Below are 24142 nucleotides of genomic sequence, written 5' to 3' on the forward strand. Positions count from 1 at the left end.
CTACTGATCTATAATGGTTAAAAAAAAAAAAGACATAAAGGTGAAAGTAACTATAGTTTACCAAAACATCAATCATCCAATCCCAAAAACGTTTCCTTTGCTGAACTGTTTTTATATTTCCTTTTTTCCTGAGCTATCTCTCTCTCTCTCTTTTTGTTTTTTTGAGACAGTGTCTCACTCTGTCACCCAGGCTGGAGTGCAGTGGCACGATCTTGGCTCAGTGAAAGCTCTGCCTTCTGAGCTCAGGTGATTCTCCCACCTAAGCCTCTCAAGTAGCTGGGAGTATAGGTACACACCACCAGGCTTGGCCAAATTTTTGCATTTTTTTGTAGCGACAGGCTTTCACCATGTTACTTAGGCTAGTCTCAAACTCCTGGACTCATCAAATGATCCACCCATCTTGTCATCCCAAAGTTCTGGTATTATAGGCATGAGCCACCACACCCAGCCAGGTACAGGTATCTTGACAGGTGATTCTCATATTACCACATGCTCTCTTCGTATAAATGTAGGTACATGTTCATGTCCAATCCATTCCCCTAAATGCAGCCAGAGCAGTGTTTTTCAAAGGGCAAAGGGCAAATGTCATTCTTTAGTGTCTAAGTGAAGAGTAAAATACTTCCTCTAACCTGCACTCTTATCTAGGCTGACCTGACACATTTCCCTTCGTTCTCCCTGCTCCACCCACTCTGACCCTCTTTCATTTTGTCTCCTGCTATCTGACTTTCATGTGGTAACCACACATCTGCCCCTCTCAGCATGGAATCCTTCCTCATGGATGCCTCCCTAATGAAGTCAAATATTTCTATTTTTTGACATAGAAATATTGTCAAATATTTCTGTGACATACAGGATCATCATGATCCTGTATGTCATAGAAAGGAGCGTGGTTATAATTTTACGTTTATATGTGTATCCATTGGTCAGCATCTACTTCCTGGACTAAAGCTCTGTGGACTATAACCACGCCTTCTTGGCTCCTTATGGTATCCCCCAAACTTATCCAATGCTTGGCAAATAACACTCAAAAATATTTCAGAGTGCCCAGTTCACAGCACATATACTAAAATTGGAACAATACAGAGATTAGCATGGCCTCTGCACAAGGATGACACGCAAATGTGTGGAATATTCTATATTTTTCTGTCACATGTTCTCACTCAAATGTAGGAGCTAAAAAAAATTGACCTTACGGAAATAGACAGTAGAATGATCATTACCAGAGGCCAGAGAGGGTACTGAGGAGGTGGTGGAGATAAAGAAGGGTTAGTCAGTGGATCCACACTTGAGTTAGATAAAAGGAATAACATCTAATGTTCAGTAACACAATAGAGCAAGTACAATTAAAAATAATTTATTGTATATTTTAAAATAACTATAGAAGTAGAATTGGAATGTTCCTAATACAAAGAAATAATAAATGTTTGAGGTGGTGGATATTCTAATTACCCTAATTTGATCATTACCCACTCTCTACTTGTATCAAATTATTACCCCATAAATATGTACAACTACTATGTATTTGTGAAGATTAAAATTTAAGATATTAAAATTTAAAAAAAATTTCTGAGATAAGGGAATAAATGTCCAGATTCATTTCAATTAAGTTGTCATATGTTACAAAGGCCATATTTCTATATTATATACTATATAATATCTGGTGGAACTCCTAAGGAATATAGTTGGGGACTTCTCTAACTATTACACTATCATTACTAATCAGGTTAAGTAACCCTAGTTGTTGAAACACACAGTCCCAGCATTTCAGCAGATTAACATAACAGAGGGTGATGTTTCACCCTTGGCACAGTCAAATTTGGTTTGAGAGTGTGGGGTCGCTCGCTGCACAGAGTCATACATGGACCCAGGCTCCTTACTTCTACTGTTCAGACCTCCCTTAAGTCTCAGAATCCTCCCTAGATTCTTGAGATCTATCATCCAACAAGCAAAGAAAGAGAAGAGTGAGGCCTAGAAGTGGCTATATCACTTCTGTCCACATTCTATTGGCCAAAACATCATCCTACGATCCCATCTGGTTACAAGGTAGGTTGGGAAATGTGGCCTTCCTAGTGCTACCCATCATTTTTGTTTTGCTCCAATTAGGTGAGATGACTAAAATTGGCCAGCAGTTACTAGATACTCCAAAAACTATATTATCAGCAAGGAAAGGAGAACAGTACTCAAAACCAAACTCTCAAGTAAGGAAAGTGCCAACATTAAATGGACTGATTTAGTGGTATTGTGTCTGTCTAGGAATGTGCTACATGGTTTGGTAAATACAGTTTTCCTACTGCAGAGAATCTCAAAACAAGTACATTTTAAAAATGAACTTTGAAGAATCAGCTGGAGGGTATACAGATTTTCATATTCACTTTAGGATTTTTCATTTTCATATTGTACTAGTTAATGTGCCAAAATGAAAATAGCTTTCCACAAAATGGAAGTTACACTATAAAGTTGGAATTGGTATTATCTTCTGCTGAATTGCAATGGAATCTCAAAAGGAGTGATGTAACTATGGAAGCAGGATCTTCTCCTTGAATGTTTCGCTAAGATTCTGTCAAACAGTTCAGGAAAATGGAATATATGCAAGATTGACTCCTCAATCAACAAGCACAAAAAGGCCCTGGTAGATAAATCAGTTGAAAGAGAACATATACAATGACTGACTGGCAGTATTGTAAGACACCATTTGAGGCTTGACATTGAAGATATTCTTGAAGAATAATTTATCTGAGAAAAGATCAACTTGCTCTATAGAACTGCCAAATTTAGAGTTATTCTACTTAATTCATCAACATCAACCTTAATATTTGGGAAAGTTTTTCTCTTTTAATTTAAGTTATTCCTTCAAGAAAATATGTAGCATGGACCTATTTTTGCTCTTTGATGTACAAAGCAGACATTAAATTGGATTTCAGATTCAGTGACAGAGGCGGACTAAGATTAAACACCAAGGTCGTCTATGCAATTGATTGAATCATTTGTTTAATCATGGCACGCCTTGCCATAGAGAAGTGCTTACCAACTTTATGCTCTTATCTTTACTAGTCAGCAATTCATTGAACACCTTTTATTATCATTGCTTTCTTCTATTTTCAGGGGAGCAGAGGGCAGTAGGTAGCATCGTTCCTGGTCACCATTTTCATCTGTCTCTCTCATTCTCTTTTTACCTTACTTCTTAGATGACAGAAGGTAACATCTCAGTTAACTCCCACATTTCATTGACTCTAAGATACTGTAAATTGTAAGGCACACCATTTTTTTACTTACCACGTAGAAAGAAAAACATGGCTGCTTAAACTACAATGTAATGCTTTCTTATCACCTAGAATTTTTATTCTATACTTACCAAAATAACAGTTTTAAACTTAGACACATATTTGTATCATATTTCACACTTGTGAAAACACACAAAAATAAGTAAAATAAATTGGTTAAAATATTCCTAAAATTTCTGCATATTTACAATTTAACCCTTCCAAGTTCATTCTTTACACAGTTGTTGATATTTGTGTTTTTCAATATTTTCTTAAGTTCTGCACTAGTTGAGTATTAGCATCCTTAAATTATTATCTCCAAGACTTTCTTCCAAACTGCTGACACTCCCTGCTGCAGTGAGCTTTCCTGAACAAGCACAGGTGGTAACTCTGTCACAGCCACTGCCTGGTCATCAGCAATGTTAAGATGCTTTAAAAAAAAAAAAAAAAAAAAAGTCCATCAAGAATTTGTTAAATACAATCTATGGCTTAAGGTGCATCTGAAAATATAACCCAACAGCTTATCTCAGTTCCCTAATTGGTCTGGTGTTTTCTGAATATAAAATATGACTACCATTACATGTCTTTAGCCTTTTATGTTAATATAGATGTTTCCTTGTAAAGGACACTGCTTCCTTCTTGGTATAAACTCTTTGAATTATGATTTCAACAAGTGTTTTATTCACCATCTTAACTGTAATTCACAAATCATTTTTGTGGAAACAACAAACTTGCCATGAAATTCAGGTAGGTAACATATTTTAAAATCTTTATGTTTCTATTTTTACTCCAACTTTGCAAGTTCAAATGTTAACTTCATCTAGCCACTCAAAGACGATGGCAGTTCAACATAGGCATTCCTCAGGTAATGTGCTATTGCATTCCTGAAGAACTGTGATTAAATCAAACATTCATAAATAGAATCATGTTTTCCTACTGTCTTAGATTTTTATATCAGAGCTGGCTTTTCTCAGCTTCTGCTAGATCTTAAACATTCTATCCTTTCTCAAAACTGGCCTTTACCTTGATCTCCTTTTCTCCTGCCCACATCTCTCTTTAAGATAAAGTTATGCAAACTTGAGCTTAATTTACTTGGGAGTGCTCAATGTTTGAAATAAGCTCCCCACAAATACTTTTGTGATGTCTTAAAATTTATGTGTCTTGTGATTAATAAACCCAATGACTTAGATTTGTTTTATTTTACAGTCTGGCTTACACTGGGGACATTTTGGTTTCCATTTATGGGGTAACACCCCTAAACATGTTCTGCTGAACATCGTAACCCATCCTAACAACTTTGCCATAAAAGCAAAGAATTTTTTATCAACTCCATTATTTTTTATTTGTGGTTTAATTGTTTTTTCCTCTGTGTTTGTTTTAAAATGCGTTTTCCATGGTAGTAACTATGCAAGCCTTAGAAATGCAACTAGACAGATGTACTGACCACGGTTACCAAGGGAGCAGTTTCCTTGGCAATGGCCAACAGTCATCAAAGCAGTTCACGTTCTCTTTCCTTCCCTTGTGACTTGCTCTCACATGTTGCAAAACTTGGGTAGTGGAAACAGCTCTTTGTAAATCATGAGCCTCTATCCACTCAAAACACCACCAATTTTCATGAAGCCAGCAATTGAGAGAGGGTGGTAAATTGTTTGTGATGTTCTTTGAGAAGTTTTAAAAGGGCCCCAAGCCACAATTCACCGTGAAGGATTTCTGGTCTCTCTTTCAATTTTGAGCCAGAATTTATCCCAGTCATTTGAAGATGATCCAAAAATGTATCAGCCAATGCCCAAAGGTCAAAGCTGCAAGAGATCCAATAACAAGGGAGAGCTCTTTTATAGAGTAAATATTTTCTAGTGGTTCAAGAGAGAGGTATAAAGAATCAGGTATTTTCTCAACCATGACTTGCAGTCAAACTACTGTCTATATTTCTACAAGTCATGAATGAGAATATTAATACTTATTTGTAGAGTTCCTTTTGATCCTCCTAGTGAAGTCTATGATTAAGACTGATTTTTTTTCATCTTAAGAAAAGTTAGAAAAAAATTAATTACAACCCCACACCATGAAAAATCTAAAGTGACATGCAAAAACTACAATGAACTATTCTTTTCCCAAATAGGGTATACAATATAGTTGGCATGTGAGGATTTGCTGAAAGTGAGGCCTATGTGTTAAATGTCTTATGTGGCTGGGCACAGTGGTTCATGCCTGTAATCCCAGCACTTTGGGAGGCCAAGATGGGCAGATCACGTGAAGTCAGAAGTTGGAGACCAGCCTGGCCAACATGGTCTCCATGTGAAACCCCACCTCTACTAAAAATATGAAAATTAGCCAGGAGTGTGATGGGTGCCTGTAATTCCAGCTACTCGGGAGGCTGAGGCAGGAGAACTGCTGGAACCTGGGAGGCAGAGATTGCAGTGAACCAAGGTCACGGCACCACACTCCTGCCTGGGCGGCAGAGAGACTCCGTCTCAAGGAAGGAAGGAAGGGAGGAAGGGAGGAAGGGAGGAAGGGAGGAAGGGAGGAAGGGAGGAAGGGAGGAAGGGAGGAAGGGAGGAAGGAAGGAAGGAAGGAAGGAAGGAAGGAAGGAAGGAAGGAAGGAAGGAAGGAAGGAAGGAAGGAAGGGAAGGGAAGGTCTTATGTGCACTATGTCATTTTCTCCTCACAATAAATGTGGCTGGCTACTTCTACTATTCCCATTTTATACACAAAAAACTGAGACTTTGGGAAAGATAATTGTTTGTCAAATTTCTACAACTAGGAATTAGTGTAAGGATTTGAACTCCAGGCCAGCTGACCACAGATTTCATATCCAACCCCACTACCCAAAATTTCTCCCTCTTTATGTGTGCAAACTTTCTTATGTGTCAAATTAACACATATTGATCGCTGTCCTTTTTTCCTATTCTACCTCCTGCATATATTAGCATGATTGCACCATGTATAAAATCCAAGAATTTGATGTATCAGCTTAGAGTTTTAAAAACATAGAAAAAGAATTTGTAATAAATTTCCAAAAGTTTTCATCTAACCACAAATTTTGGAAACCAGAAAATACCAGTGGAGATACTCATGTCCCCAAAGGTATTAGGAAATATTGTTGCAATACGAAAAGTTGACCAGTAACGGTAAACTTAATCAGATTGTTCATTTATAGCATTCATTTTCTTGCAGCAGAATTTCAGCATAATTTTTTGAAATTTTTTGAAAGATTTTCAGGTTAAGGCTCCATGTATAAAAATGTGGGAGGGGAACAGAAAAGAGTAACAAAAAGTACTAATATTAGGGATTGAATCTGAATAAACAAAGGCAGATAAAACAGTATGTGTCATCCTACACTTTAGGTATTCTTTGTAGACTGAACTGGGTCAATAACACATTTCCTCTAAGAAGGACCTGAAGACCCCCTATACCCTGTTCAACCTGAGCAGTTTTGATCTGTTTTATGTATTAAAATTGTAATTGAAGAGAGAGTTCTTGGGCTAAAACAGTTGGAGAATAATTGTTTTAGAGAAGCAAAAACAAAGGAGTAATTTTTATATCTCAAAAGATATGTAATATGGTGCTATAGATGTTATTCTGTTTCTACTAGGGGCAAGAAAAGAGAAAACAGTGACAAATAGCAATGGAAGGAAAGACAGGAGGGAATGCTCTGATGTCAGAGCACTGACATCTTATATAAATTTACTTAAGTGGGTCAAAGTAACAGATCTTCCTTAGAAACGTTATAGGCAGTATCAAAACCTTCAGAATAATTTTATATTCCCATTTTTCATCTATATCTTACTCCAAGCAGACCATTATTTAATACAACCTAGTTTCTACATGGGAATGCTTCTACATGCCCCATCTGGTTGACAAACTAAGAACTGTGTTCAAGTTAGAAAGAATTGAATCATGTTTTCAAAATGGCTCCGGTCAATTCGAGTTTGTAAATTTGTCGCATATATGGTTTAAAATATTTGTAGGTGAAACAAATATATCACATGTTAAAAAAAATATGAAGCTGTTCTCTAATACCTGCCTTTCAGATAAAGTTGAAAAGCCTTTCTTACTTTGGCAAATGGGCACAAAATATTAAGTATTTGCAGTATTTTTTTTATTTTTACAAATACACTTCCTAACTATGGCCCATTACAACTCCATATTTAATAGCCACATTGTGGTTTGGGGGTTGGGGGTTGTTGTTTTTTAAGCGACACAACATGATTGATGTAATCTGGCATGATTCATTACGATGTCAAGCATCAGCAGAACATTTTGGAAAAAATATTCATCAAAATCTATTACTGTAGAAATTGCCACTTGCAGATTCTTTTTCTGGTTAATTTCCTACGTGGTGAAACAACACCTTGTTGACGTCAGAGTGCATGTTTTTAGGAAGTGTGGTTATTAAAATAGGTGTTCCTCAAGACCCAGCATTACCTTCAGGCTTATCATTAAGCATCCAAGGAATATCAAGCAAAATCTCAAAGACGTTTCTTCCACTATCCACTATCTTTGACTGAAAGGAATATAGTGCTATGACTTGTGCTCCTGCCTGGTCCCGCTTTTTGTCTAGCAGGGATGAAGGTTGATATGTTCAGGTTGGCTGCAGCTTAATTAGACGATGACAAAGAGAAGCAGAGCTAGATTCCCAGTTGTCCCACTGCCTGTTGCTTACATGAATGTAGAAATACTTGCTACATAAAGCTCAGGGTCATAAGGCAAGAGACTAACACCTCTTTTTTTATTATTATTATTTTCTCTCCAGCAGACAGACATTCACAGACAGGCTCCAGTGTCCATGTTGCAACAGACAGTGACCCTAATAGAGGCCAGCCACAGCCCTGTTTACAAACATTCTGAAGCCAGTCAGTCTGACAATCATGAGATATAGGAGGCACCATTCCTCGCCTGGCTTGTGTGTCAGTGTCCGTAGGAACAAGACGGAAGAAGGACTGTAAGTCAAGAAATATTCTGAGCAAATATATATCACAACCATATTATTAGATTAAACAATTATCTAGTTTCACTATAATGTTTCTTTTGCATATTAAACCTTTAAAAAAAAAAAAAGAAAGAAATCCATCTCTCTAAAGCTAATATTCAGTATATCCGCTTAAGCAGACTTAGTAATTACTACATGAAGCCTCATCCTAGCCAGTACTCAAATGTCTTTTTGACTGGTTTTTAAAATATTTGGTGTTCAACTAACTCCTTAGATTGTAATCCTTTCAATCAGGAATTGTTTCTTCCTTTATACTTGGCATAGAATGAATTATTGAAATGTCACAATTGTTAAAAGATTTGAGCAAAGGTACTGGTTTAGAGATATATGTTAAAACTTATGAGAATTTTTTTTGAAGAAAGGTTCTGTGCAGTAGCTTGACAATTTATTTTCAAAAATTACTTTACCACAAAAATTCTCCTCTGCCTCAATTTTATCTGGGCTACTAAAATACACGTCACGTTTGCCATGACTATGTCTTTTTAGCTGCCTCCCACCTTTGTATATTCTATGTTGTACGTGTGGCATACAACAAAATTATTCATGCAAAAAATGTTTGAGCATGTCCTGGGTGCCAGTCACTGCACTAAGCCCCGGGGCCCACAGTAAACAAAAAACTGTACCCCCCTCCCACTTTTCATAATGCTTCTATTGGGAAAATAGGAAGTAACCAAATTTATAAGTAAATATAGAATGTGTCATATTTGATGAATGCTAGGGAGAAAAAAAGTGAAGTGAAGGTATAGGGTGAAGTGGGGACACTCTAATTCATTTGTTCATTTATTACAAATATACTTATTAAACACAACGAGCTTATGTGTTAGGCACTATGCCAGGCTAGAATGAAGTAGAAGGTAAGATATACCCAAGCCCTGGCTTATTATGTCTGATCACAAGAGAAGAAACTTCATTTTAACCAGTGTATTAAGCATTCCAAACCCTGATGAGGTGGTGCTATCCTGAAGCAGCACAACCATTACTTTCAAGTGTTATCTCTCCTATCCCTTAATGATACAATGAAGCTCATGTCTGAGTTCTCCAGAAAGCCCTGCAGGCTTCCTCTTCACTCAGAATTCTCCAATGTGGCTGAAGGTCTTCTGATACCCCAATCTCCCTCCAGATGCCATTCCCAGTCTCCACCCCAAGCCTCTTGGCAGGCAGCCCTTTAGGGTGGAGAGCTGGCAATACAGTACAAGTCTGGTCCACTTAATCCTCACAAAACTCGGATGTTCTTGTTGCAAGGAGTAATGCAATATAGGCTGGTTCACTGTTGCCCTCTCTTCACCTAGTCTCTTCCCAATTCTTTTTCTCGTGTTTGAAAGGGCACAAAAACTGATCTGCAAGGGTGTTGTACATCAAGTGCCCAACTAGGGAGTAGAACTTCAGTCTTCCTTCCTGCAGATACCCACTGTCTCTACAAACGGATGTCCTGAAGCTCTACACTTGGTTAGAGGAATGGACTGTTCGATTCTCATTCTCCACAAAGAGGAACGGAGAAAAGCCATGACTTTGTTCTCAGCATCTTTCATCTTTCAGACTCTTTACATTTAATGTAGTCAAGTAGGAAATAAAAAATTGCAAGATATGAGAAACAAGAAAATGTGATACATAATCAATAGAAAACATAGCCAATAAAAACAGACCATAGATGACCCAATTATTGAACTTAGCAAAGGCTTTAAATAAGTATTATAAATACATTTAATGTTTTCTAGGAAAAGATAGATATAATGGAGGTATTTCAGGCAAGATATGAAAATTTTGCAAAGAACCAAATGGAAATTCTAGCACCAAAATATACAATATCTGGGTTTTTGTTTTGTTTTGTTTTTTGTTTATTTGTTTTGTAATTCACGAGAGGCTTGGTTGCAGATTGGACACCAAAGAATAAAGAATTAACACAGGCAGTTCAATGAAAGGTATTCAAACTGAAACGCAGGAGGAGAGGATGAAAGACTTAAATACTTAAAGCATCAGTGAACTGTGAGATCATCTGAAAAGGTCTAATTGTACAATTGACACCTGTAAGGAAAATAGAGAATGGGACAGAAAAACATTTGAAAAAATGATGTTGAATTTTTTTCCAAATGTATTTAAAAAGCAAAAACAAAAAAAAACACAGAAAAGAAAAAAGTTTGACCCATATATCCAAGAAGCTCAACAAACCTCAGTTAGTATAAATACTTGGGATAAAAAGCAAAATATTAGGTGAGTATTACGTTAGACCAAGTTTGATAGTTTTCTTTTTGGGGGCACTTTCTAGAGTCTTTAATATATGCATTACAAAATTCCTACAAGGAAACATATAATAGACATATTTCACAATTTTCTTCATTAACCTTTAAAGAGAGACTTTCTAGGGCTGCTATTCTCAGGCACACGTTTTGAGAATTTCTGGGATAGTGGTAGAGAGACATATACAAATAAGCTAAAAACTGGGAATTTCATTATAGTGATATGGAGAACATGTTTTATAAATACAACTAGTAGAAAAAGTAGCTTTACCTGAGATTAGAACAAATACGCAGGTGAGTAAAAGGATAAGAGTATTCTAGGTGAATTAAAAGGCTCCCATAAAAGTAAAATACCAAAATGATATGTACCTGTGCTAACCCTGGTACCTGGTAATCTGACCTTATTTGGTATTAGGGTCTTTACAAATGTAATCAAGTTAAGATGAAGTCATGTGGATTAAGGAGGGCACTAAATTCAATGACTGGTGTCCTTATAAGGAGAGAAACAGGCACGTGGAAACACACAGAGGAACACAATGTTAAAGATGGAAGCAGAGATTGGAGTGATGCAGCTACACACCAAGAAACACCAAGGATTGCTGGCAACCACCAGAACCTAGGAGGAGGCAAGGAAGTGTTCGTCCCTGAAGCCTTCAGAAGGATCGTGGCCTTGCACCGAGGTCCCCAGCCCCAGAGCCACAGACTGCTACCAGTCCACAGCCTGTTAGGAACCTGGACACATGCCCAGCAGAATGTGAGCTGCAGGTAAGCAAGCATTACCGCCTGAGCTCCACCTCCCATCAGACCAGCACCTGCATTAAATTCTCACACGAGTGCGAACCCTATTGTGAACTGCACATGCGAGGGATCTAGGTTGCCCACTCCTCAGGATAATCCAATGCCTGATGACCTGAGATGGAACAGTTTCATTCTGAAACCACTCCCCACATCCGCCTGCCCGAGTCTGTGGAAAAATTGTCTTCCATGAAACCCGTCCCTGGTGCCAAAACGGTTGGGGACCAACCACTGCCCTTGCAGACATCTTGATTTTTGGACTGCTGGTCTCCAGAAGTGAGAGAATGAATTGCTAATTTAAGCCACTTTGTAACTGCAGCCATAGGAATCGAATACATATACATATCAGTTCAAACCATAAAACATTGCTCTTTTTCTCCATCTGGATGAATGTCAAGCCATTTCATACAATTCAGCTTATTACTTTTTAGATGATAAACTAAGTTACAGAAATGTACATTCACATACCCAAGGTCACATGCCTAGAAAGTAGTAAAGCCAGGATTTTAATTCAAAATTTGGGTCCAGACCTATGCTTTCGATTGCGTTACACAATAAATGGTGCAGAACCCAAGGTATAAGTGAGTAATTAGTTTAGCTCTTGCCATTTCTTGTAATAAGATCATTTAGTAGCAGGGACTTATTTTCACCTAGACCAAATGCAACAGATGTTGCTGGACATCTGAGAGAAGATGGGAAGATGATGTGATAGACTTGGCCTCAATGTCTATGGCACTACAACAATTTGGGGTCTTGTTCTGGTTTTATTCTCTGCATACAGAACCTAGGGCCAAGCCCCTTTTCTAAGTGCATTTGAAGCTGAGACTATATATTCCTTCAGGTACAACATGGGCCATAAATTCCTGTTTCTTTCTGCAGATCCTTTGGTGTGGCCTTGTATCAGGGGAAAAATTACATATCATGTAATATACACACATAGAAGCAGCAAACTCTGAAACAAATATTTAGGCTTTAAAAAAGAAAAAAAAAACTCTAGTGCATTCCTATACAGCCCCAATTTACCTTCTTTATCTCCCAAGACAACCAACCCCAACTTAAAGATAATAGCGGCCTAACATGTGAAACTGCTCTGCAGGTTTCTTCAGAGAACCCCTATGTGTTCTCTTGAATTTTTGAGCTCAAGCAAGGACTGTAAAACCGACACTTTTAGGCAAGTTATTTCATACAAAATCTTTCATGCAGAAACTTCTCCTTTTAGTGGCCCCTTTCTGCTGATCTTCTAGAACTCCTGACAGTAGTTAGAAGGGTTCTGAAACTTTCTTGAGATGGGGAACATTTGAATCCCCTGAAAAAGGCACGAACATATACAACACAAATGTTGTTTGTGATTTCAGGGCTTGGTTAACCACGGATTTCCAAATGAAGAATCCACCTTAAGGATTCTTCTATTGAGCTTCAGGATCCAAATGGGTAAAATAACATGACTATGGGATATACAAAGTAAGTTTGTTTCACTTAGGATTTTTTCACTTGCACGTAAAAAAACCCTGGCTTAGGTGAAGAGAAAAAAAGGGGGGGTGGTGAAGGTAAATGAAGAAGAGAATGGTTTGCATAAATCCTGATGTAGCGCTGACTTCAGGCGTGAAGTCACCGATCACAGATGATTTGACCAAGATCCTCTGCTTCCCCTGGGTTAGCTCTTTGCTTAAAAGATGAAATCAAGGCCAGGTGTGGTGCCTCATGTCTGTAATCCCAGCACTTTGGGAGGCTGAGGCAGGCAGATCACTTGAAGACAGGAGTTCAAGACCAGCCTGGCCAACATGGTGAAACCCCGTCTCTACTAAAAACACAAAAATTAGCTGGGCGTGCTGGCGAGTGCCTGTAATCCCAGCTACTAGGGAGGCTGAGGCAGGAGAATCGCTTGAACCTCGGAGGTGGAGGGTGCAGTGAGCAGAGATTGCACTCCAGCCTGGGTGACACAGTGAGACTCCGTCTCAAATTAAAAAAAAAAAAAAAAAAAAAAAAAAAAAAAATGAAGTAAAAAATGTCTGCCAGCAATCCCTGGAGCTTTTTCCCTTCTTACCCATTCAGCAGAAAAGAAACATCTCTTCCTTCAACTAGTGAATAAATATTCTTGGCATTAGGAATTGGAGCATCTAATGGTTAAGATGCCCATCTTTAAACCAATCACTGTAGCCAAGAAGTGTGGGTTCAACTTGGCCTTCTCACTCCTGAGCTGGGAGAGGAGTCAGCTTCCTCCAGAGTAAATGGGCAAGAAGAACAACCCAAATAGGAAATCAGACAAAGAATAATAGACCCTGAGAGGCCAAAAACAGCAAATATCTACCACAGGATAGAAATGAAGGTTTCCATTTAAAATGTATACATGAGATGTGGTTGAAAAAATTACTCATGGCTTCCTGGATCTGGATAGCCATAATCAAGTCATGTCCCTTGAGTCCTAACAGTGTGTACCTTAATGGGCCAATGTTAATTGGTCACCAGTGAGGAGCCTGTGGCCTTCCCTTGCACCAGCATTTTAAAAAGGTCCCACTGAAGTCATTTATATATTTTAGAGTAGTTAATGTGCCCCACTGGGCCTGCAGCAAAAGATGCATTTTTGAAATATCTAATGAGTAAATGGGGTATTTAGTAAGACACAGTCTAATTACTTTGGGTCTTTGTAAAATATTAATTTAAGGCAACTGCAGCATTAAGGAATAACTTTGCCAAGCAGTGCTCAGTGATTTAGCTCCACGACTGCCATTAATATCAATAGAAGTCTTGCAGCTTGCTTGCTGCCCATTGCTTTGGAAGTGTACCCCTAAGGTATAGAAATCAGCTACTGTAAATTTTGTTTTCAATTAAAGTTCCAGGAGGAAGTGTGGCATTTCGTTTTTCTACATAGGTATATCACCTGCATTGATAGGGCCATGGTCTTGGGGGCCGATGTCCACGAACTCAGATTTGCATTCCATGTTGTGACATCACTGGTGTTGAATTTCTGGAGTGAATGATACTTCAGATTTTAGAAGAACACCTGTAAGAATAAAGCCAGTTATCACACAGGAGAACATGATTTGCCTTGGGATTAAAATACTTTTCTAAGAAACTGAGTATTGTGTATATACCAGTCCAGATTTATTAATGCATTTTCCTAAAGATGCCAGATGTCAATTTTCATATGCATTGAAATGAACCCTGAATAATTCTGAATTGAAACTGACAAAAGAGTCCCGCTGAACAACCCTGAAGTTATCTTGCATAAGGCTCTCTTGTATAGGACAACTCCTCAGTAGTGGACTTGGCTGGTTTGGCACCCATGAAAGGGAAAGAACTGGGAGTTTTTTGTGCTATTCTAAAATGCCTGACTCTATTTAGAGGAGCTAGTTAGACATATTCCAGTGGCTTACTTGCCTGACGTCACCTTATTTGCCTCATTAATGACTTCTCCAAATGTGGTGAGGTAGATATTCTGGGAAATAAGTAGTCATCCTTTACTCCCTACAATTGCATGATCACAATTCTCAGTGTTGGACAAGAGGAGTGGTTTCAATGTCAAGGTGTGCAATAAGAAGTGTTGGGATGGGGAGGGCTGTGGAAATGTAAAGATGGACAGGGTTCTCATGGTTCCAGGGGAGAATTACTGATGTGGAGATGGCTGTGGAATAAAAAGCTTAGTTAACTGGATGGGCTCTAAACCTTGCCAGATGCAAAGTGGCTATCCTGCTGGTGTTTGTAGTTAAAAGTTTAAGAAACAGTGGCCATTGGGTCTTTAGCATGGAAACAACATATATCATGTAAGGGAACATGCAGCATAGGTGTAGTTTTTGAAACCATTCAGGAAGGTTCAGTATCATTCACAGATTTATTTATGGCCATGCCACACACCTTTGTGTTCAACTTCATCCAATCCCTTCTCGTAGAAAGTCCCCCGTATCTTTCGTTTCTGGATCCCTTTGCAAGTTGCAAGAGCTAATTTAATTTGGGGGTGGGCAGGCTAAATCCCCATACTCCCTTTCAACTCCAGCAAATATTTCATTGTTTGTAATGCCTCTTAATATGCTAAACAATATTTATGCTGCACTGTACAACATTTTATAACTTTCTTCTAATTGCCTTAGCAGTCTTTAAAACCAGAGCTTAGCACTTCAATAATAAGCGTATTAATTTGTCTAACGTTTAAGTTCTTACAAAGGAAGAGACAAGCATTAATTTTGTTTAGTTAAAACAAGCTTTGCTTTTGAACAGCAGGTGGTAATTGAAACAAAACAAGGACTCATTAGAGGAGCGTCTGGTGGCTCATGATACAAACAGAGCACACTAGAAAACCCAAACACAAGAGCCCTGAAATAAAGTGGTCATCATCTAATTAACAGAACATGTTTTAATTACCGAGTAAACCATGCAGCGCCGTGTGTCAATTTAACTGATGTGCTAAGTGCCAGTTTACAATATCAGAAACAGACAAATAATTGGAATCTAATTACATGCAGGTCTATTGCACACCAGCGCCTCCAGCCCATCTTAATAAACAAGTTTTTACATCAAACCATGAATAGCAAATACAGCCGTGCTGTTAATTGCTACATTGTGATATTGGGACTTTGCCAGCTCTGACTATTAAAATAAGCTCTTGTGTGGATTGCAGTTTCTCTGCTACGCTTTAATTAGAATCAAATGAGAGGCAGAGATCGGGCTGTATTACTGCAATTCAATATATGTAAATAAGATAACTGGCTAATCTTTTTATTTTATTTCTGAGCCTCCATGCAATAGGCGGTTTAGTTATGGTAATAGGTTATCACTTTGCAAATGAAGTAGACTTGCGCTGTGAGATGAATCAAGAAACATGTAATCTTTGCTGGAGAGTCTAAATATTCCCCAATCATTGCACGTGGGATCCAGAGAACTTTCTTGCCCAAGATATATGGTGCTATATTTTTAATGCCCATATTGGCCTAGTTTTTCAGTGATAGCTTTTGATGTTGTATTTCACTTGTCTAAATAAACGCGTGATCCATAACATGCTATTTACAATGCTCAGACAGATATTTCAAGATAAACTCTTTTAATGGAAAATCATTTGTTTGAGTACTTGAAAGGTTGCAGGGAAGGTCTACATAAATACTGTATAATGCAAATTTTAAATTAAGACCAAGGCACAGATAACGCTCATATTTCATACTGTATATAAATGTGCTGCTTGTCAGAGAACTAATCAGGGATTCAGAAATACCGAGTATGAAAATGAAATCTATGGTAGAGATGCTGATGGGCCATTTTTCTGTATTTTCCAAATAGGGAAGTAGATGGTATAGCTATTGTTGAAAAATTACCAAGTAATGATCTCCTGGGAAGATCTCCTTACGTTTCATTAGAATTGTAATTAGAAGTGGCCGTGACCTTGGGAAACCTGCTTCAGGAGCAAGCTCTCCTCTCTTTTGTTTAAGAAAAGCCTCTAAGTTTCCTCTACTCATGGGCCCGAGGCAATGTTAACTGAAGTCCATAGAAAGAACATAATCAAGCATTTAAAATGTACTTTTCTGTTGCAATAAATGGAAATAAGCAAATACAGAATGGGTTATCATCCACTCAATTTTGGTTGTAGTTTGTCATTATAAATTAAAACCATCTGGAGGATCTCTTCCCCTCTAGAGGGGTATTTTTACCATTTCCTAGGTCAAGCCAGTCCTTAGAACTATCTTCTAATGAAGATTGGGATGCTTATTGAATATCTGGAAACTCCTAGAACTTTATAGACAACCCTGAACCATTTTCAACTTCTGCCTTCAAGTATGAAAGCCAAGCCACTCATTGGCTTGAACTAAAGTCAGCCTAAAACAATACTCTGCAAACTTGGCGCAGGTCCTTGCCTATTTAAATTTCCATCACACCATTGTCGGAGTCTCATGCCTTTCACATGGCTAGCCTGGTGGATGTGTTCCAACTCCCAGAAGGGAGCAAGTGCACCACAAAAACACTGGAAGGGCCCACATGTTTCCAACACCTCATCGGATGCTTCAGTGCAGGGGTAAAAACATTCCTGGTACTCATGTTGTTGGAGAAATCACAAAGGATTTCAGGCTGGTACCTCATCCATCTCGGTTAAAAAATGAAATGGAGCCTCCTGGTCAATTGTAAAAAAAAAAAAAAAAAAAAAAAACTCCACATATCCCCTGGTTTTTCCCCATCTTCCTGGCCTCCTGCAAAACCATGCCAGCCTCAGTAACAATATAATCAAAATGTTTAAAATGCGAAGTAAGTGTGTATAAAAAATGCACAGGGGCTGGAAAAGGAATGTAATAAGGTTAAATTTTATAAGCATAATTCCATATGTTGAAAGCATCTTGTAGTTATGTCAAATACAGATGAAGCTATAAATTACCCCAGAATCAAAAGTGTCAAGTTTCAGGCTAATGTTGAATATATATATATATATATATATATATATATATATATATATATATATATACCCACAGCTTCAGAATTCTTATTAAAATATGAAAACATGCTAAACATAGAAAAGCTAACAACTGTACCAAAAGTAAGACAAAGTGTTACTAATGTCTGCCAACTGGTATTACTCACCAGGGCAATCAATCACACATGAGCAATCCTCTGTGGCAGGCAACCAGGAAAGCTGAAACCCACCTCTCCTTCATGGTTGTCTTATTTGTGGTTACTTTTGCAAGGATTCCACACTATTCCATTTGCTTGCTCTTAACCCTGAGAGGGCATGGTTAGCAAGAGGAAAACGTTTATTCAATTATAATGTCTTTATTTCTGCTGAAAACACATACAAAACTGTCAGCAATAGACAAATTAGTACTTTGGGCCAAAGCATGTGCTCCGTTTATTCTATATTTGAATTCTAATAAATTATATCCACATTATTACAAAAATCATAACTGACATACTGTCAGAGCTATACATGTATATGCCTAGAAATATACATAATGCTTTGAAAGCTGTCACATTTAGTCCTGTTGTAAACATCACCCTCATTTGCTAAGCAGTGTTGTTATGTCTTTGGTCCACTGTGATTTTTCCCCTACTTCTAAGCCTACGATTCTGAATGCATCTTAACTCTGAAGAAAAATAACGTCTCCTTTAAGGGTTGTAATGCTCTATCACAAGATTCAGCGTAGCATATGGAAATAGTTTCTTTCGAAAGCATCCCAGGCCAAGTAATAAGATGGGACTCTTTGGTGAAGTAGCCTCCTTTCCGATCTACATGACAACAATGTGTTGACGATGTTTTGGACACCTTGAAAGGGATTTTCTTCAATATCTGGTGAAGTTGCATCTGCTTTTGTTAATGTGGGCTCTACACTAGAAAACATAACTATCATAAAGGTAAAAATGTGACTTCTGCTGATTGGTGGTGAAGGGTGTATGCTTATTGGATGCTACAGACTGAATATTTGTGTTTCTCCAAAATTTATGTTTTAGATGCTACCGACTGAATATTCATGTTTCTCCAAAATTTATATGTTAAAATCATAACCCCCAACTGATAGTATTAGGAGGTGGGGCCTTTGGAAGGTGATTAGGTCATAAAGGTACATCCCTCATAAAGGAGATTAGTGCTGTTATAAAAGAGACATAAGAGTGATGCCTTGCCCCTTCTGCCATGCAAGGGCACAATGAAAAGACAGTGATCTGTAAACCAGGTAGTGGGCCCTCACCAGACACCAAATCTGCTGGGGCCTTGATCTTGGACTTCCCAGCCTCCAGAACTGTGAGAATAAATATTTCTTATTTGTAAGTCACCCAGTTTATAGTATTTTGTTATAGCAGCTGGAATACACTGAGACACAGCGAAAAAATGTTTTTCATAATCATGCACTTCTCTCCCTGAGTGCCTGGTATGTGTCCAAAATAGCACCAGATGCTTCTGGCAGAGGCCCTGCCTACATAAAGGGTATCATCTAGGGGAGAAGTCAGACAGCAAAAACTAAGTGCAATTAACATGACCAAATGGGTGGTTCTGGGTTCCAGGCCCATGGAGCTAGAAGCTGGTGTTCCTAGTTTTAAGCAGAAAAAGAAAGATTGGATAAGAAATTGTTTTGAAGCCTCCCAAAGGATTATAAACATTTAAGGAATTGGCAATGCTTAGGGAGGATACCTTGGTTTGCAGTGGGTTTTTTGTTTTGTTTTGTCTTTTGTTGGTTTGTTGGTTTTTTCCACTTAGAGCACATGGTTGCAAGCAACAGAAACCAGTTCTGTTACTTTAAGTTAGAAGGAATTCACTCAAAGGAAATTGAATTTGATAAGTCACAGAATTTATGGACTGCAAAAAAACGTGGGCTTAAAAATGGGCAGGAAGAGAGGACTGGGCAGTAGGAACTAGAGTGAAATAGTAGGAATGGTCAAGTGAGCTGGCTGCTGATTTCTGGCTGGTCTTTTCATTCTCATAGTATTTGCTCAGGACCCAAAGTTCTGGGAAATGATTTACTGCTGGTTGAGCTTAGGTCTTGCACCTATTCGTGGGCTCTCTTGAGGTTGGGGGAAGGAGAAGATGATCTCTCACTTGCTGCAGGGTAAAGCCAATACAAGGAATTGTCCTTTCACCAAGAATATTTGCCAGGGGAAGAGCTAATTCCTCAAAAGAAAATTGAGATAATCAAAAACGAATAATAGATGCAAGACCACAAATCACCACAAAAATCTGCTTAACTATTTCTTGTTTATTTGTTCAGAATCTTGGAAAAGAAATGTGTTTTTTCATTAATCAAATATTAGTATTTGCAGCCAGGCACGGTGGCTTACACTTGTAATCCCAGTACTTTGGGAGGCCGAGGCACACAGATTGCCTGAGCTCAGGAGTTCGAGACCAGCCTGGGCAACATGGTGGAACCCCATCTCTACTGAAAATATGAAAAATTTGCCTCATATGGTGTCATACACCTGTGGTCCCAGCTACTTGGGAGACTGAGACTGAAGTAGGAGGATTGCTTCAACCTGAGAGATAGAGGTTGCAGTGAGCCAAAATTGCACCACTGCACTCCAGCCTAAGCAACACAGTGAGACTTCCGTCTCAAAAAATATATATACACACACACACACACACACATTCACACACACCCACTCACACACACATATATACATATATATGTAGTTTGCTCAGAGTATTATATTGAACTTCTCGACTGACTGGATCTACATAGGTTTTGAAGCTAGCTATATTGCAGTCTTTAAATGGGACATCTTTTAATATCTGAATGTAAAGTGCTTTAATTAGTAAAGATATTTAGGCAAAAATATCCCCAATATAATTTTTAAATTTGTGCATTCATAAGTAAAAAGTAGAAATAAGAAAATTACAGAAGTTGATATCAGAGATTCTGCCACTGAGAATCTTAATTACTTCTCAGTAACTGTTGTTTAATTTGTATGAAGGCAATGTAGCCTACATACAGTACATATATGTGTGTATTCAAAAGAATTGTACTAAATGCATTATAGATCTTCTACTGGATTCTGGAATGGAATAAAAGAAACAACAGTGAAAATCGAAGCAATCCAAATAAGGCCTGTACTTTCATTAGTAGTATTGTTCCAAGGTCTTAATTTTAATAAATATTCCATAATTATGTAAAATACTAACATAAGGAGAAGCTGGATAAAGAACATATAGGAATCCTAGACTATCTGTGCAACTCTTTCATAAGTCTAAAATTATTTCAAAATAAGTTTTCATTGCAAAATGCCATGCACCTAGTAGGTGTTCAATTAGTTAATTACATCTTACTTTGCCCTCTCTTGATCTTGAAATATTTATGCTCATCAGTTTCCTGGGACAATTTCCTATAGTTCCTTCCTTCTTTAATCTCTCTCTAGAAGCCAAAAACAAAAGCGGGAGAGGGAGACAACAAAATTAAAAGCCCCAATATAATTTTGCTCTGCTTTGTTATAAGATGTAGTTATTCTTTAAGAAATGTCTAGACATGTTTCACCCAGGGGCATCCTAACATTGGCACCACAGACTCACAGTGCTAACAACGACAATGTATTTGCCCAACAGTTACCATTAGGTAGCTAGTTACTCTTTTTCTCTGCTTTCACTTTACTTATAGACAAAACTAACTCTGTCAGACATCTTGAGAATGCTATAGTTCATCTTCAACAGATAGAATTTTGTTCTTATTTTGTTAAATGTTACATTTACATAATTGTGTATGTCATTGGTGTTTATGAGGATACACCAAAAAAGTAAAAGTTTTCCTATCAGAGTATAGAGGATGATTACTCTAAAACCAATACAGGTGTCCCACTCTGTGATAACTCACACTCTCTGAATTCAGGAACCAAATAGATTTTAGATAATGAGGGCTAGTTTTCTTACTCTGCTCTAAGATAAGTCACTTATTCTTTGCACAGAAGTTACACTGGAGTCAGAGATGATCTTTTTTTTTTAATCACAGAGTATATAGCTTTAGAAAGTCCTCACAGTAGGCCAGATGACATTGCTAATCTTTGTTTTCATTTTCTGAGGTTAGATGCCCTTAAAATGTTATGTCTTGGGTAGGTTATTCAATTTCAGTTAAAATCACAAAGCAACTCTTGTAAAATAACACCTGGTGATTGAATAGTTAACTATAGAACTTACTGTTGTGGAAATATTCTTATCTCCAGACACAAAGATATTTATATGAAAACTGCATTCTTTGTGACAAACCAGAATCTTATTTTGCTGAGGCCAAATGTAATGGACATCTGTTGTTTTTGCCTGCCCAGCACATATTCCTCCCTTTACCATTAGAAGAGGCTGGATTTGGCCATGGGGGTGGGAGGGGTGGCTGCAGGGGAATCCACCCCTCTCCTCCTCTCAGTTCATATGATTTTGGGAGGACCCTCATCCTCACCCACAAACTCCCAACCTCTCACTTGAAGGGTGGACCTATGACTCAGACCCAGCCAGACATCACAGCCTTTCCTGTTGGCCAGAGTTTGGCTCCAAATGAGCATGTGATTCCAGGCAGACCAGAGAGATGCAATTCAAAGAATCAGACTGGAATGACTGGAATAAAGAGCTCTTTTTTCCTGGAAATGAATCTAAGAGGATGTCATTCTGGAGCTACTGGGGGCAGTCTTATGACAAACCCAACACAACTAAAGAAATCTATCGACCAAATCTAGTGATGCATTTGAACAGTACCCGGATCCAGCCATCCTGAAGATGAGAACTTCAACTATTCGAGAAATAATGTTCATTTTTCCCCCTTAAACTTGTTTGAATCAGGTTTATAGGTTTATGTCTCTTGCAACTAACATAATTTTAAGTAATTCATAAAATTTCCATGCATATTCTTCTTCCTTCATGAATCTAAGTCAGGTGAAACTTGTATTTCCATTCATTTAATATATATGTACTCAGTGCACACTGTACCATGCAATGAAAGGGTTAAAAAGATTTATTAGATGTAATTTGTACCCTCAAAGGAAAATGTGAAGAAAAAGCTGTAGAAATTAATTGACCTTTTAGAAAGAGAGAGAAAGTGAAATTTCTGTTTTCTTTTCTGTAAATGATATATTATGATTTTTTTTCTCAAGGAAGGCAATTAGTTAAGAAATGCCTAGAACACAGTATTTAGGAGCATTGGTGGGTTTTTTTGTGTTTTGTTGTTGTTTGTTTGTCTGTTTGTTGGAGACAGGGTCTCTGTTGCCCAGGCTGGAGTGCAGTGGCACTGTCATGGCTCACTGCAGCCTCCACCTTCTCAGGCTCAAGTGATCCTCCCCCATCAGCCTCCCAGGTAGATGGGAGGACAGGTGTGTGCCACCACGCCCAGCTAAAGGAGCAGGGGTTTTACATCAGACAACCTGGTTTAAGCCTGTTTCTATCTCCTACTACATGATCTACAAGTTACTTCACCTCTCTTAGCATTCATTTTCCTGTCTACAAAGTTAGTACAAACATACCTGGGTCAAATAATTTTTGAAGATTGAGAAAATACATATAAATTATATATTATGCCCGATACATAGCATTAAGTGGTAGTTTTAAAAAACAAAATACTTAATACATGATTCAATATAGTTCTTCACCAATTTTAGAATTTTTGGTTTGGTATCCAACACACAAAAAAGGCTATTTTAATTTATATCTCCAGCCCAGTTTTTATTTCTATGCATCAGATTCCATGCAGATGTACAACTGCATACTGGTTATAGCCACTAGAATTTCTCACAGGCACATGGACTCCACCATGTCCAAAACCAAATTTAGTATTTCTCCCTGACCCCAAACCCACGTCTGTTTCTGCAATCTCCGTTTCAGTAAATGGTACCATCATGCACCAGAATCCCAGCTCACTCCCACAGGCCCTCCACTCCCCACATTAAATCAGTGGCCACAGTAGCCCACCAGCCTTCTAACTGGTCTCTCTGCCTCTATCCTTTTCCCCCCTGGTCTGCATTCTGCACAGCAGTCAAAGTGATCTCCTCAATTCACACACTTCCTGAAAACCAACAATGGTTTATCACTGGCCTTAGGATAAAGGCAAACTCCTTAGCATGCACTATCTTTCCTCATGTTCCGATGTCTTCACTACTGCAATCTGGGCTCATAACCCTTCCAAACCACACCCACCTCACCACCCCATGGTCCAGCCCTGGAAACTTCCCTCATCCCTCCTATACCTGCTCTATTTTGTTTCATGGAGTTTGCATATATGGTTTCTTTTTTGTTGTTGTTTGAGACGGAGTCTCGCTCTGTCGCCCGGGCTGGAGTGCAGTGGCCGGATCTCAGCTCACTGCAAGCTCCGCCTCCCGGGTTTACACCATTCTCCTGCCTCAGCCTCCCGAGTAGCTGGGACTACAGGCGCCCGCCACCTCGCCCGGCTAGTTTTTTGTATTTTTTAGTAGAGACGGGGTTTCACCAGGTTAGCCAGGATGGT

At 38.4% G+C, this 24142-nt stretch overlaps 1 non-coding gene across 1 annotated transcript; it reads left to right on the plus strand.

Moving 5' to 3' along the window:
• Positions 1 to 1040: 1040 nt before the first annotated feature.
• Positions 1041 to 1143, plus strand: LOC126949404 (U6 spliceosomal RNA). Its single transcript, XR_007723710.1, has one exon. It is a non-coding gene; the product is annotated as a U6 spliceosomal RNA (small nuclear RNA).
• The last annotated feature ends 22999 nt before the right edge of the window (positions 1144 to 24142 follow it).

The sequence above is a fragment of the Macaca thibetana genome, chromosome 2 (genome assembly GCF_024542745.1).
Source record: "Macaca thibetana thibetana isolate TM-01 chromosome 2, ASM2454274v1, whole genome shotgun sequence".
Classification (NCBI taxonomy): Eukaryota; Metazoa; Chordata; class Mammalia; order Primates; family Cercopithecidae; genus Macaca; species Macaca thibetana.